The 12,670-nt window shown below is 43.5% G+C and overlaps 1 pseudogene; it reads right to left on the bottom strand.

Annotated features, from left to right (window-relative positions):
- Nucleotides 1-3,952: 3,952 nt before the first annotated feature.
- LOC130883966 (heterogeneous nuclear ribonucleoprotein A3-like) lies at nucleotides 3,953-5,017 on the bottom strand (annotated as a pseudogene).
- Between the last annotated feature and the right edge of the window lie 7,653 nt (nucleotides 5,018-12,670).

The following is a 12,670-nucleotide window of genomic DNA, read 5'->3' as shown; positions in this document are numbered from 1 at the left end:
AAAAGACTGTCAAATCCTGCCAAGACAGGGTAAGATGGTTTTGAAATTTTTCCTGCCTCTGAAAATGGTCTGTCAGTTACTCTAGGCCTTAGCCAAAGTTGGTTGTTCCAACGTTGCAAATAAGATTTTGGGTGATGGCCCAGGTAGCCAGTTGTCTCTGTCATTTGTTGCACATTGTGGAAGTTGGTTGATTACACTTCCCGTTTACTTAAGTAATATTATTTCTCTCCTCAGGTCTTCGGTGGGATTGAAAACTAGATAGTTGTAGTTGTTTTCCTCTCATGACTTAGCCAAGCCATTTCTAATACAAGACTTAGACTCCTTAGGATAGGATAATTATTGAAACATTTATCACATGCTTCTTGCTTGATATTGTTTTTGCTGGTTGTAATTCTAATTTTTATACTTGCTGTTTGTTTTTTAATTTTTATACTTGATACATAGTTTTGTATTGGGTTTGGAACTCTCTTATTTAGACAAAAGGGGGAGGTGCTATGGGAGCTCCTTCAGTGAATAGCCTTTAAGATACCAGCACACTTGGGCGTGACCTCTTGTATTATTAATGCAGACAAAGCTTGCATAGTAGCTCACTCTCTCTTTTGGCTGCTGGATTTGGTTGCTGTTCCCTGCTAGTACAGAGGACTGTGATCTGTGAGTCAACCCCTAAATAAATAGCCCTTTATTATACTCAGTTCTGAGCTAGTGTGGGACTACTTGATCATGTTCATCTACAGGAAAGTACCCATCAGAAGCATCAGTCCCGTTCCCTTTCCTCACTGTAGGTGCACACACATTTGCAGTGCACACACACACAGTTACCTCAGAAGAATCAAGAACAAACCCAAGAAGAAATCCCAGGAAATGTGGGCCCAGGGAGTAATCAACCCTAGGTTTTCACACCTGTCAATCTCTTATATATATATAAAACACTTCTCAGATTGAGACTAACTAACACTAGCAGGTGAGGAAACCAAGGCCCAAAAGTTCAGTAACTTGTCTGGGTTCTAATTGCTGTAAAGACCAGAGAGAGAACCTAGTCTGGCAGAGTCCAGAGTCTGGATGTAGATCCCTGGACTCTACTGTCTGCCTATGACGAGGAATTGCAGGTGCTCAGTTGGGAGGCTCCAGAAGACTCAGGCATGGTTTCCAGTTGGGGAAGGCACTTGGAGAAAGCACCATCTAAGGAAGGTGAAACAGCTTCTTCATTCAGAGGTGGGGCACTTGGAGAATGTGGCTGACAGGTAGAGAAATCGGCTGCCAAACCAAAACAATAGAGGAGGCCTGAAGACACAGCAACCTGAGACCACGGGGAGCAGCGATAGCAATAGCCTTTCCCACCAGTTCCCCTAGCACCGCCAGCTGCCTCCTCCTTCTCCCTGGGAACAAGCAAGAGTGTTCCCTCCCACTCCTTCCCATGCTTTGTTTGGCATTTGACACACTGACCCACTTCACAAGCAGCTGCGTGCTCTGGTACCTCCCTGGCAGAGGTCTCTTCTTTCCTGCTGCTTACTCTGGGCCATCAGACAGGAAACGATCTGCCAGGGAGCTCTGTGTGCTTTGAGGGACAAAGAGAGTCTGGCCCTGTCAGCTGAAGTTCCTTCAGGGGTTGCTCTTCTCGGCAAGGTCTGGCTGTGGAGCAGCCTGAGGCTGAGTAGGCAGCTGCTTGCTCACATCTCAGTGGGCCAGAAAACAGAGATTTAACTGTTTCCCTTTTCTCTTTTGTTCGTCTGAAACCCTAGCCTGTGGAGTGGATCTGCCCATATACAGGACTGGTCTTCGCTCTTAAGCTAATTGTCTCTGGAAATGCCCTTACAGACACATCCACGAGTGAGCCTCATTAATGCCCTGGCCATTAGTTTTTCAAATCAAGTGGACCGTCAAAAGGGACCACCACATGCAATCGTCCATGTGTTCTGAAAGCAGTCTCTCAGATTCACCCAAGAATAAAGCTTTACCATCTCCCCAGATAAGCCCTTCCCCAGGCAAGGGGCCCCTAACATCAGCCACCCCAGCAAGGTGTCCATGTGGACCAATGGTCCATCCCTCTTTCAGTCAACAAACTCTTCTTGAGTACCTAGTTCGGTGTTAGGGATGCTGTATTCGCTTGGCTATTAGGGTTGAAGGACACTGGTGGAGTCATCTTGTGGGACTTCTCTTCCTTAGGCTGATACTCCTCCTCCACATGACCAAAGTGGCCTCATAAAGGTCGTCATCTTTCTGGATTCCCTGTCTTCAAGAGTGATACCACAAAGAACCCGTGGCCTCCCTTGTCCTCTTGATTTGTCCTCTTGGTCCAGTCAGCTGCCTTTCAAAGGCCTTTCCTGTCTCACCTGTGCTGAGAACCCGCTGGGAGAGTCTGGGTGTTGGCCCGCACCTCCCGTACCTATGGTCGTTGCTACTTCCAGCCTTACCCTCACTCTGGAGGTTTCCCCACTATCTGGGAGCAAAGGGCCAAAGTCCTGTGATGTGACCTGAGTTGTGTGCCTCCCCAAATGCCTCTGCTGAACCCACCACCTGTGACATACCATTGGAAAATGGGCCTTTGGAGCTCTTGGAGATGATACCTTAGGGGCGGTGTCCTGACCCAATGGTACTGGTGTCCCTGTAAGAGGAGACACTGGAGAGTTCTCAGTCATTTGAGGACACGGCAAGACTTTTTGTGTGGCTTTTCCTAGGGAGACAGATGTTGAGGCTGTGGCCTCTTGAAGAGACATGCAAAGAGAAGCAGAAATAAAATCCCAGTTCAAGGGTTTTTGTTTGTTTGTTTTCTTTTTTCTTTCTTTCTTTTAGGGGTTCAAACAAGTGATTTTTATTTCTCTGTTCTGAAAAATTGTGTGTGTGGGAAACTAAGCCAAGGAAAGGGACTAGATCCGTGTGCTTTGGGGTTTAAAACCTGAAAAGCAGAACGAACCAGGTATCCACCAGTTTGCTCAGACACAGCAGACTTAGTGGTCCTGTATTAGAACTGTTGAACTGGGACATGAAGTACATTCACCACCCTTTAGTAGAGGGCAGTATAAACACTTTATACCCCAAACTGTGGGCAGCAGTTTTCAATGTGACCAAGGTAAATGAGGAATGGAGATGTTCTTAACACGGCCAGGACTCAATAGATCTAACATACCAAATCATGATTACATTTTGAAAGAAAATGCACAAAAACCAAATAGGAACTTTTGAGATCTTTTTCATTTGAAAGTAATCTTAATGCTATTAAATTCACAAATATGCTATTTTTTATTACCCAGCCCTAATGTTCTAAAACACACATTGCAAACATACAAATATCTATTCTGTCCACATGTCTGCGCCCATTTATCATGGTTTTGGAAATGGGGGAATAGATTCCCCTTAAGTTGCAAGTCAGTAGGTGTTTCTTTACAGTTAACTTTAGCAAAATTCATACAAAATAGTAATTAACTATAATCTTCTTTACTTGTTAACTCACAAGGAAACACTTTCAAAACTGTGTATTTTTGTTAAAGTTTCTGTACTAAAATGTAGGAAAACTGAACTACACAAATATTGAAAAGTTAAAAATTCCTTAATTTTTTATTCCTGGTACCTCTACCACAATTTACAGGGCAATATACCTGATGTAATGAAAAGAAAAAGAAAGACAAAGCTACAACAGATAAAAGACCTCAGGAATGTACATCTAATTGACACTACATTGCATTAATCAGTAGCTGCACTTTTTGCAAACTGTGGCTCTGGCAGTCCTGAACAAGAAGGGCCTCCTGTTTAAGCTGCGGTAACTTTTCTGACTGTGGATCATCGCTCCTTCTGTGGCAGATTTTTACAGTTCCTCTAAGGACGACTGTCTCAAAGTAACCTGCAGCTTTCCTGACAACTCCTCGCTCTCTCTCCTGCTGAGAACTGGAGCCCTTTTCTGCTGATATATATATATATATATATATATATATATATATATATATATATATATCCTTCTGCTACCATATCCACCACATCCACCACTGATCCATAGCCACCACCATAGGGACTGCCTGAGCTTCTCCCACCAAAACTGCCCCCTCTCATGGGTCCATAATTTGATTGCTGTTGTCCACTATAATTTCCAGAGTCATTATAGTTCCCACCACCATAGTTACCTCCAGTAACATTTCCTCCTTCATTGTAACCGTCATATCCTCCTCCTCCACCACCTCCATATTCACCACCTTGGTTTCCACAGCCTGGTCCACCACCACCACCACAGCTTCCTCTACTGCTGTAGCCAGGACCACCACCATAGGTGCCACCATCACCTCCAAATCCATTATATCCACCATCACCACCTCCATAACTACCTCTGCTGCCACCACCTCCACCACCATAGCCTCCTCTTCCACCAAAGTTTCCACCACGACCAAAATTACCTCCACCACTTCCAAAGTTCCCTCCACGACCCATAAAATCGCCAGATCCACCTGCACGGCCTCTCTGTGATCCAGCAGACTGCATCTCTTGTTTAGAAAGGGCCTTTTTCACTTCACAATTATGCCCATTAATAGTGTGGTATTTCTGAACAACAGTTTTATCAACTGTGTCATGGTCATCAAAAGTCACAAAAGCAAATCCTCTCTTTTTCCCACTCTGCCTGTCTTCCATAACTTCTATGGTTTCAATCTTGCCATACTTTTCAAAGTAGTCTCTCAGGTTGTACTCTTCTGTATCCTCTTTAATACCACCAACAAAGATTTTTTTTCACTGTTAAATGGGCACCGGGCTTTACAGAATCCTCTCTAGAAACGGCTCTCTTTGGTTCCACCACACGCCCATCAACTTTGTGTGGCTGAGCACACATTGCAGCATCCACCTCTTCAACACAAGAGTAGGTCACAAAACCAAAGCCCCTGGAATGTTTTGTTTGGGGATCTCTCATTACCACACAGTCTGTAAGTGTGCCCCGTTTCTCAAAATGTTCTCTTAAGCTATCATCTGTGGTTTCAAAGCTCAGACCACCAATAAACAGTTTCCTCAACTGTTCTGCTTCCTTTGGATCATGGCCCTCCATTTTGAGACTGGACTTGCCTCTTCCAACTCGAGTTCAATATCTTGTTTGTTTTCTTTTCTTTTCTTTTTTTTTTCTTGCTGATTTTTTTATTAATTAATTAATTTAATTATTAAAGATTTCTGCCTCTTCCCCGCCACCACCTCCCATTCCCTCCCCCTCCCCCAATCAAGTCTTCCTTCCTCCTCAGCCCAAAGAGTAAGCAGGTTTCTCTGCCCTGTGGGAGGTCCAAGGACCACCCACCTCCATCCAGGTCTATTAAGGTGAGCATCCAAACTACCTGGGCTCCCACAAAGCCATTACATGCAATAGGATCAAGAACCCATTGCCATTGTTCTTCAGTTCTCAGTAGTCCTCATTGTCCATTATGTTCAGCGAGACCGGTTTTGTCCCATGCTTTTTCAGTCCCCGGCCAGCTGGCCTTGGTGAGTTCCCGATAGATCATCCCCATTGCCTCAGTGTGTGGGTGCACCCCTCGCCGTCCTGAGTTCCTTGCTCGTGCTCACTCTCCTTCTGCTCCTCCTTTGGATCGTGAGACTTCAGTCCAGTGCTCCATTGTTGGTCTCTGTCTCTGTCTTCTTTCATCGCCTGATGAAGGTTAATATTCAGGGGGATGCTTATACGTTTTTCTTTGGGTTCACCTTCTTATTTAGCTTCTCTAGAATCACGAATTATAGTCTCAATGTCCTTTATTTATGGCTAGAAACCAAATATGAGTGAGTACATCCCATGTTCCTCTTTTTGGGTCTGGCTTACCTCACTCAGGATAGTGTTTTCAATTTCCGTCCATTTGTATGCAAAATTCAAGAAGTCATTGTTTTTTACTGCTGAGTAGTACTCTAATATGTATATATTCCATACTTTCTTCATCCATTCTTCCATTGAAGGACATCTAGGTTGTTTCCAGGTTCTGGCAATTACAAACAATGCTGCTATGAACATAGTTGAGCATATACTTTTGTTGTATGTTTGGGCATCTCTTGGGTATATTCCCAATAGTGGTATTGCTGGGTCAAGAGGTAGGTTGAACCCGACTTTCCTGAGAAACCGCCACACTGCTTTCCAAAGTGGTTGCACAAGTTTGCATTCCCACCAGCAATGGATGAGAGTGCCCCTTTCTCCACAACCTCTCCAGCAGAGGCTATCATTGGTGTTTTTGATTTTAGCCATTCTGACCGGTGTAAGATGGTATCTTAATGTTGTCTTGATTTGCATTTCCCTGATTGCTAAGGAAGTTGAGCATGATCTTAAGTGACTTTTGGCCATTTGAACTTCTTCTGTTGAAAAGTCTCTGTTCAGCTCAGTGCCCCATTTTATAATTGGATTGATTAACCTTTTACGGTCTAATTTCTTGAGTTCTTTGTATATTTTGGATATCAGACCTTTGTCAGTTGCGGGGTTGGTGAAGATCTTCTCCCAGTCAGTGGGTTGCCTTTCTGTCTTAGTGACAGTGTCCTTTGCTTTACAGAAGCTTCTCAGTCTCAGGAGGTCCCATTTATTCAATGATGTCCTTAGTGTTTGTGCTGCTGGGGTTGTACGTAGGAAGTGTTCTCCTGTGCCCATGTGTTGTAGAGTACTTCCCACTTTCTCTTCTATCAGATTCAGTGTGTTTGGACTGATATTGAGGTCTTTAATCCATTTGGACTTGAGTTTTGTGCATGGTGATATATATGGATCTATTTTCATTCTTCTACAGATTGACTTCCAGTTTTGCCAGCACAATTTGTTGAAGATGCTCTCTTTTTTCCATTGTATACTTTTAGCTCCTTTATCGAAAATCAGGTGTTCATAGGTTTGTGGGCTAAAGTCAGGGTCTTCTATTCTATTCCATTGGTCGACTTCTCTGTTTTTATGCCAGTACCAAGCCGTTTTCAGTACTGTAGCTCTGTAATAGAGTTTGAAGTCAGGGATGGTAATGCCTCCAGACAATCCTTTATTGTATAAGATTGTTTTGGCTATCCTGGGTTTTTTGTTTTTCCATATAAAGTTGATTATTATCTTCTCCAGATCTGTGAAGAATTTTGATGGGATTTTGATGGGGATTGCGTTGAATCTATAGATTGCTTTTGGTAGAATTGCCATTTTTACTATGTTGATCCTCCCAATCCAAGAGCAAGGGAGGTCCTTCCATTTTCTGGTATCCTCTTCAATTTCTTTCTTCAAAGACTTAAAGTTCTTGCCAAATAGATCTTTCACTTCCTTGGTCAGAGTTACCCCAAGGTATTTTATGCTATTTGTGGCTATCGTGAAAGGTGATGCTTCTCTGATTTCCCTCTCTGCTTCCTTATCCTTAGTGTATAGGAAGGCAACTGATTTTTTGGAGTTGATTTTGTATCCTGCCACATTACCAAAGGTGTTTATCAGCTGTAGGAGTTCTTTGGTAGAGTTTTTGGGGTCGCTTATGTATACTATCATATCATCTGCAAATAATGAAAGCTTAACTTCTTCCTTTCCAATATGGATCCCCTTGATCCCCTTATGTTGTCTTATTGCTATTGCTAGAACTTCAAGCACTATATTGAAGAGGTATGGAGAGAGTGGACATCCTTGTCGTGTTCCTGATTTTAGTGGGATGGCTTTGAGTTTTTCTCCATTTAATTTAATGTTAGCTGTCGGCTTGCTGTAAATAGCTTTTATTATATTTAGGTATGCCCCTTGTATCCCTAATCTCTCCAAGACCTTTATCATAAAGGAGTGTTGAATTTTGTCGAATGCTTTTTCAGCATCTAATGAAATGATCATATGGTTTTTTTCTTTCAGTTTATTTATATGGTTGATTACATTGATAGATTTGCGTATGTTGAACCAGCCCTGCATCTCTGGAATGAAGCCTACTTGATCATAATGGATAACTTTTCTAATGTGTTCTTGGATTCGGTTTGCCAGTATTTTATTGAGAATTTTTGCGTCGATGTTCATGAGTGAGATAGGCCTGTAATTCTCTTTCTTGGTTGGGTCTTTGTGTGGTTTTGGTATCAGGGTAACTGTAGCTTCATAAAAGGAATTTGGCAATGACTCTTCTGTTTCTATATTGTGAAATACATTAAGAAGTATAGGTATTAGCTCTTCTTGGAAGTTCTGGTAGAATTCTGCATTGAAACCATCTGGCCCTGGGCTTTTTTTGGAAGGGAGATTTTTGATAACTGTTTCTAATTCTTCGCGACTAACAGGTCTATTTAGATCGTTCACCTGGTCTTGGTTTAGGTTTGGTATATGGTACTTATCTAAAAAAGTGTCCATTTCTTTTGCATTTTCCAGTTTTGTGGCATACAGGCTTTTGTAGTAAGATCTAATGATTCTCTGAATTTCCTCTGTGTCTGTGGTTATGTCCCCCTTTTCATTTCTGATCTTATTTATTTGCGTGTTCTCTCTCTGTCGTTTAATTAGTTTGGATAGGGGTTTGTCAATCTTGTTGATTTTCTCCAAGAACCAACTTTTTGATTCATTGATTCTTTGGACTGTTTTCTGTGTTTCTATTTTGTTGATTTCTGCCCTCAGTTTGATTATTTCCAGTCTTCTACTCCTCCTGGGCGCGTCTGCTTCTTTTTTTTCTAGAGCTTTCAGGTGTGCTGTTAAGTCCCCAATGTATGCTTTCTCCGTTTTCTTTAAGTGGGCACTTAGTGCTATGAACTTTCCTCTTAGCACTGCTTTCATCGTGTCCCATAGGTTTGAGTATGTTGTCTCTTTGTTTTCATTAAATTCAAGGAAGACTTTAATTTCTTTCTTAATTTCTTCCTTGACCCAGGTGTGGTTCAGTAGTTGACTGTTCAGTTTCCATGAGTTTGTCAGCTTTCTGGGGGTAGCTTTGTTGGTGGCTTCTAACTTTAATCCGTGGTGATCTGATAAGACACAGGTGGACACTGATATTTTTTTGTATCTGTGGAGGTTTCCTTTGTTTCCAAGTATGTGGTCAATTTTCGAGAAGGTTCCATGAGCTGCAGAGAAGAAGGTGTATTCTTTCCTATTTGGGTGGAGTGTTCTATAGATGTCTGTTAAGTCCATTTGATTCATTACCTCCAACAATTCTCTTAATTCTCTATTAGTTTTCTGTCTGATTGACCTGTCCATTGGTGAGAGAGGTGTGTTGAAGTCTCCTACTACTAGTGTGTGTGATTTGATGTCTGCCTTGAGTTTTAGCAATATTTCTTTTACATAAGTGGGTGCTTTTATATTAGGGGCATAGATATTCAGGATTGAGACTTCATCCTGCTGAATCGTTCCTGTTATGAGTATAAAGTGTCCCTGTCGATCTCTTCTGATTGATTTTAGTTTGAAGTCAGTTTTGTTAGAAATTAGTATGGCCACACCTGCTTTTTTCTTAGGACCATTTGCTTGAAAAACCTTTTCCCAACCCTTTACTCTGAGTAGATGCCTGTCTTTGTGGTTGAGATGAGTTTCTTGCAAACAGCAGACTGTTGGATCCTGTTTTCGTATCCAATCTCTTAGCCTGTGCCTTTTTATTGGTGAATTGAGACCATTAATATTAAGTGATATTAATGACCAGTGGTTGTTAACTCCGGTTATTCTTACTGCTTTTGGTAGAAGAGTTTGTGTGTCTCCCTTCTTTGAGTTGTGCTGTTGAAGGGTCGCTAGATGCCTGGGTTATTGTAGGCAGTGTTGGCAATGTTGGATTCCTTGGGTTGTGATTTTCCTTCTATTACTTTCTGTAGGGCTGGATTTGTGGCAACGTATTGTTTAAATTTGTTCTTATCCTGGAATGTCTTGTTTTCTCCATTGATAGTGAACGATAGCTTGGCTGGGTATAGTAGTTTGGGTTTGCATCCATGGTCTCTTAGTTTCTGTAGTACCTCTATCCAGGACCTTCTGGCTTTCATGGTTTCCATAGAGAAGTCAGGTGTAAGTCTGATCGGTTTACCTTTATAAGTTACTTAGCCTTTTTCCTTTGCAGCTCTTAATATTCTTTCTTTAATCTGTATATTTTGTGTTTTGATTATTATATGGCGAGGGGACGTTTTTTTTTGATCCAGTCTGTTTGGTGTTCTGTATGCTTCTTGAATATTCAAAGGAATATCTTTCTTTATGTTGGGGAAGTTTTCTTCCATAATTTTGTTAAAAATGTTTTCTGGACCTTTGAGCTGTGCCTCTTCTCCTTCTTCTATCCCTATTATTCTTAGGTTTGGTCTTTTTATTGTGTCCCATATTTCCTGAATGTTTTTTGATGAGAATTTGTTGGTTTTGGTGTTTTCTTTGATCAGTCCGTTTATTATCTCTATGTTGTCTTCAGAATCTGAGATTCTTTCTTCTATCTCTTGTATTCTATTGATTATGCTTGTTTCTGTAGTCTCTGCTCGTTGACCTATATTTGCCATATCCAGCTGGTCCTCAGTTTGTGTTTTCTTCCTTGCTTCCATTTCAGTTTTCAATTCTTGGACTGTTTCCATTACCTGTTTGATCGTTTTTTCTTGGCTTCCCAGGGTATCATTTACGTATTTACTCATTTCTTCAAACTTTTTGTTATACTTCTCATCCATTTCTATGAGGGCGTTTTTTACATGTTGTTTAAGGGACTCTATTGCTTTCAAAAAGTCAGTTTTTTCCTCTTCTCCTGTGATAGGGTGTTCAAGTCCTTGTGTTGTAAGATCATTGGGTTCTGGTGTTTTCATGTTGTTTTTCAGATTGTTGGGTGAATTCTTGCCTTGGCGTCTGCCCATCTCCTCTTACCGATGCTATCTATTGGGTTTGATTTAATTGTAGCGGGGCAATCTGTTCTCAGTGCAGGCTTCACTGTTTCTTGCCCGCACTATCCTGTATCCAGTGCCTCCGCCGCCTAGGCCTGCCTGCCGGTGCCTCCGCCACCTGGTCCTGCCTGCGCGCCGGTGCTTCCGCCGCCTAGGCCTGCCTGCCAGGCCTGACTGCTGGTGCCTCCGCCATCCGGGCCTGCCTGCACGCCGGTGCCTCTGCCGCCCGGACTTGCCTGCGTGCTGGTGCCTCCGCCGCCCGGGCCTGTCTGTGCACCGGTGCTTCCGCTGCCTAGGCCTGCCTGCCGGGCCTGACTGCCGGTGCCTCCGCCACCCGGGCCTGCCTGCACGCCGGTGCCTCTGCCGCCAGGACTTGCCTGCGTGCTGGTGCCTCCGCTGCCCGGGCCTGCCTGCGCGCCGTTGCTTCCGCCGCCGCCTAGTTCTTGTTTGTTTTCTTAAAAGGCTTTTTAATCCCTAACAATAGAGAGCCTCTACTTCCCTGTGGCTTCTCCCCCATCAGAAAGTTTTTATTTTTCGGAAATGCAGCCTATCCACCACCCCCATGCAGCAGTCTCTCTGTGCCTGTCATACGAAAGAGAGCAGAGGAAGGTGGAAGTCTACTCTCACTCAGTCAACCAACAATTACAGAGACAGACTCAGCCCCTGCTGTAGAAGGGACACAGGGACACCTTTAAACCTGTAAACAAAGGGGGGCACCCAAACCTCTCAGAGTGGTTGATCCCCCAACCCTGGGGCTCTTCCCCACCTTAGAAGTCTGTAACACTTGCCAACAAACACGTCCATTTTACTCTGTGCCATTTCTGTTCTACAAACCTAACGGACAGAGAAAAAGAATACACCTGCCAATTGTTATCAAGACAAACCAATATCTATTTAACCTAGACGGGGCCCTGAGAACAAGCCAAAGCAAGGACACAACCTAAGTTTACCTTGGCAAACCAGTGAGTTCTGTGGGATTCCATATGGGGGAGGATGAACTACTCAAAGGCAGCATCACCGAGATCTCCCCGCCCCCAGCATGGACTGGACTCAGAATCCAGGAGTGCACTGGATGACAGTCTGGAGAGTCCCCTCTCCGCAGTAATCACTGCTTTTATAACCATGAGGAAGGGACTTGTGAAGTTTATTTCTGGAATCTCATGAGGCTTCCTCTTCCCTCCAGGATGGGATGTTTAAATTCGGAAGCTGCAATACAACAAGGTGCCTGCACTGTGAGCTTTGACCTTAGACTCATAGAGATGCTGCTACAGATGACCTTCTCTGAAGTCCTGTTGGTGCTGACCTCAGCAGGGGATCCCTCAGTGTCCACACCCATCTAACTCCCAGCAGGGGATGTCCTCAGTGTCCACACCCCAGCAGGGGATGTCCTCAGTGTCCACACCCCAGCAGGGGATCCCTCAGTGTCCACACCCACCCCAGATTCACTGTAGCTGCTGCTAAGAACTGAACCCATGCACCCTCTCCCATGTGCATTGCCCTTGGAGAAGGCTTCTACCAGATTCCTGGTGGAGCTTAGAATTTTTTTTTGAGCTTAGAATTTTTTGTCTCTACTTTCCATTCTGTCAAAGGACAGCTCTTTTTTTTTTAATGAAAATTACCTACTTTTAAAAAGTTATTATTTTTATTTTATGCGCATTGACGGTTTGCCATGGGTGTTGGGTCCCCTGGAACTGGAGTTACGCAAAGTTGTGGGCTGCCATGTGGGTGCTGGGAATTGAACCTGGGTCCTCTGGAAGAACAATCAGTGCTCTTAACCACTGAGCTATCTCGCCAGCCCCAAAGGTCAGTTTTGAGATACATTTTGTACAATTTCTTGGTCTTCTCAAGTATACCCAGCTCAACTGGCGCCTTCCCTGGCTTGCCTTCTCGTGTGTCTGGTGCCTCTCTCTCCTCACGCTCTAGTCCTGAGGATGCTGAAGGATCAAACAATTCCCCG

This window comes from Chionomys nivalis, chromosome 11, assembly GCF_950005125.1.
Source record: "Chionomys nivalis chromosome 11, mChiNiv1.1, whole genome shotgun sequence".
In the NCBI taxonomy this organism is placed as follows: Eukaryota; Metazoa; Chordata; class Mammalia; order Rodentia; family Cricetidae; genus Chionomys; species Chionomys nivalis.
Note: the sequence above shows the minus strand (reverse complement) of the source record. Positions and strands in the feature narration are given on the sequence as shown.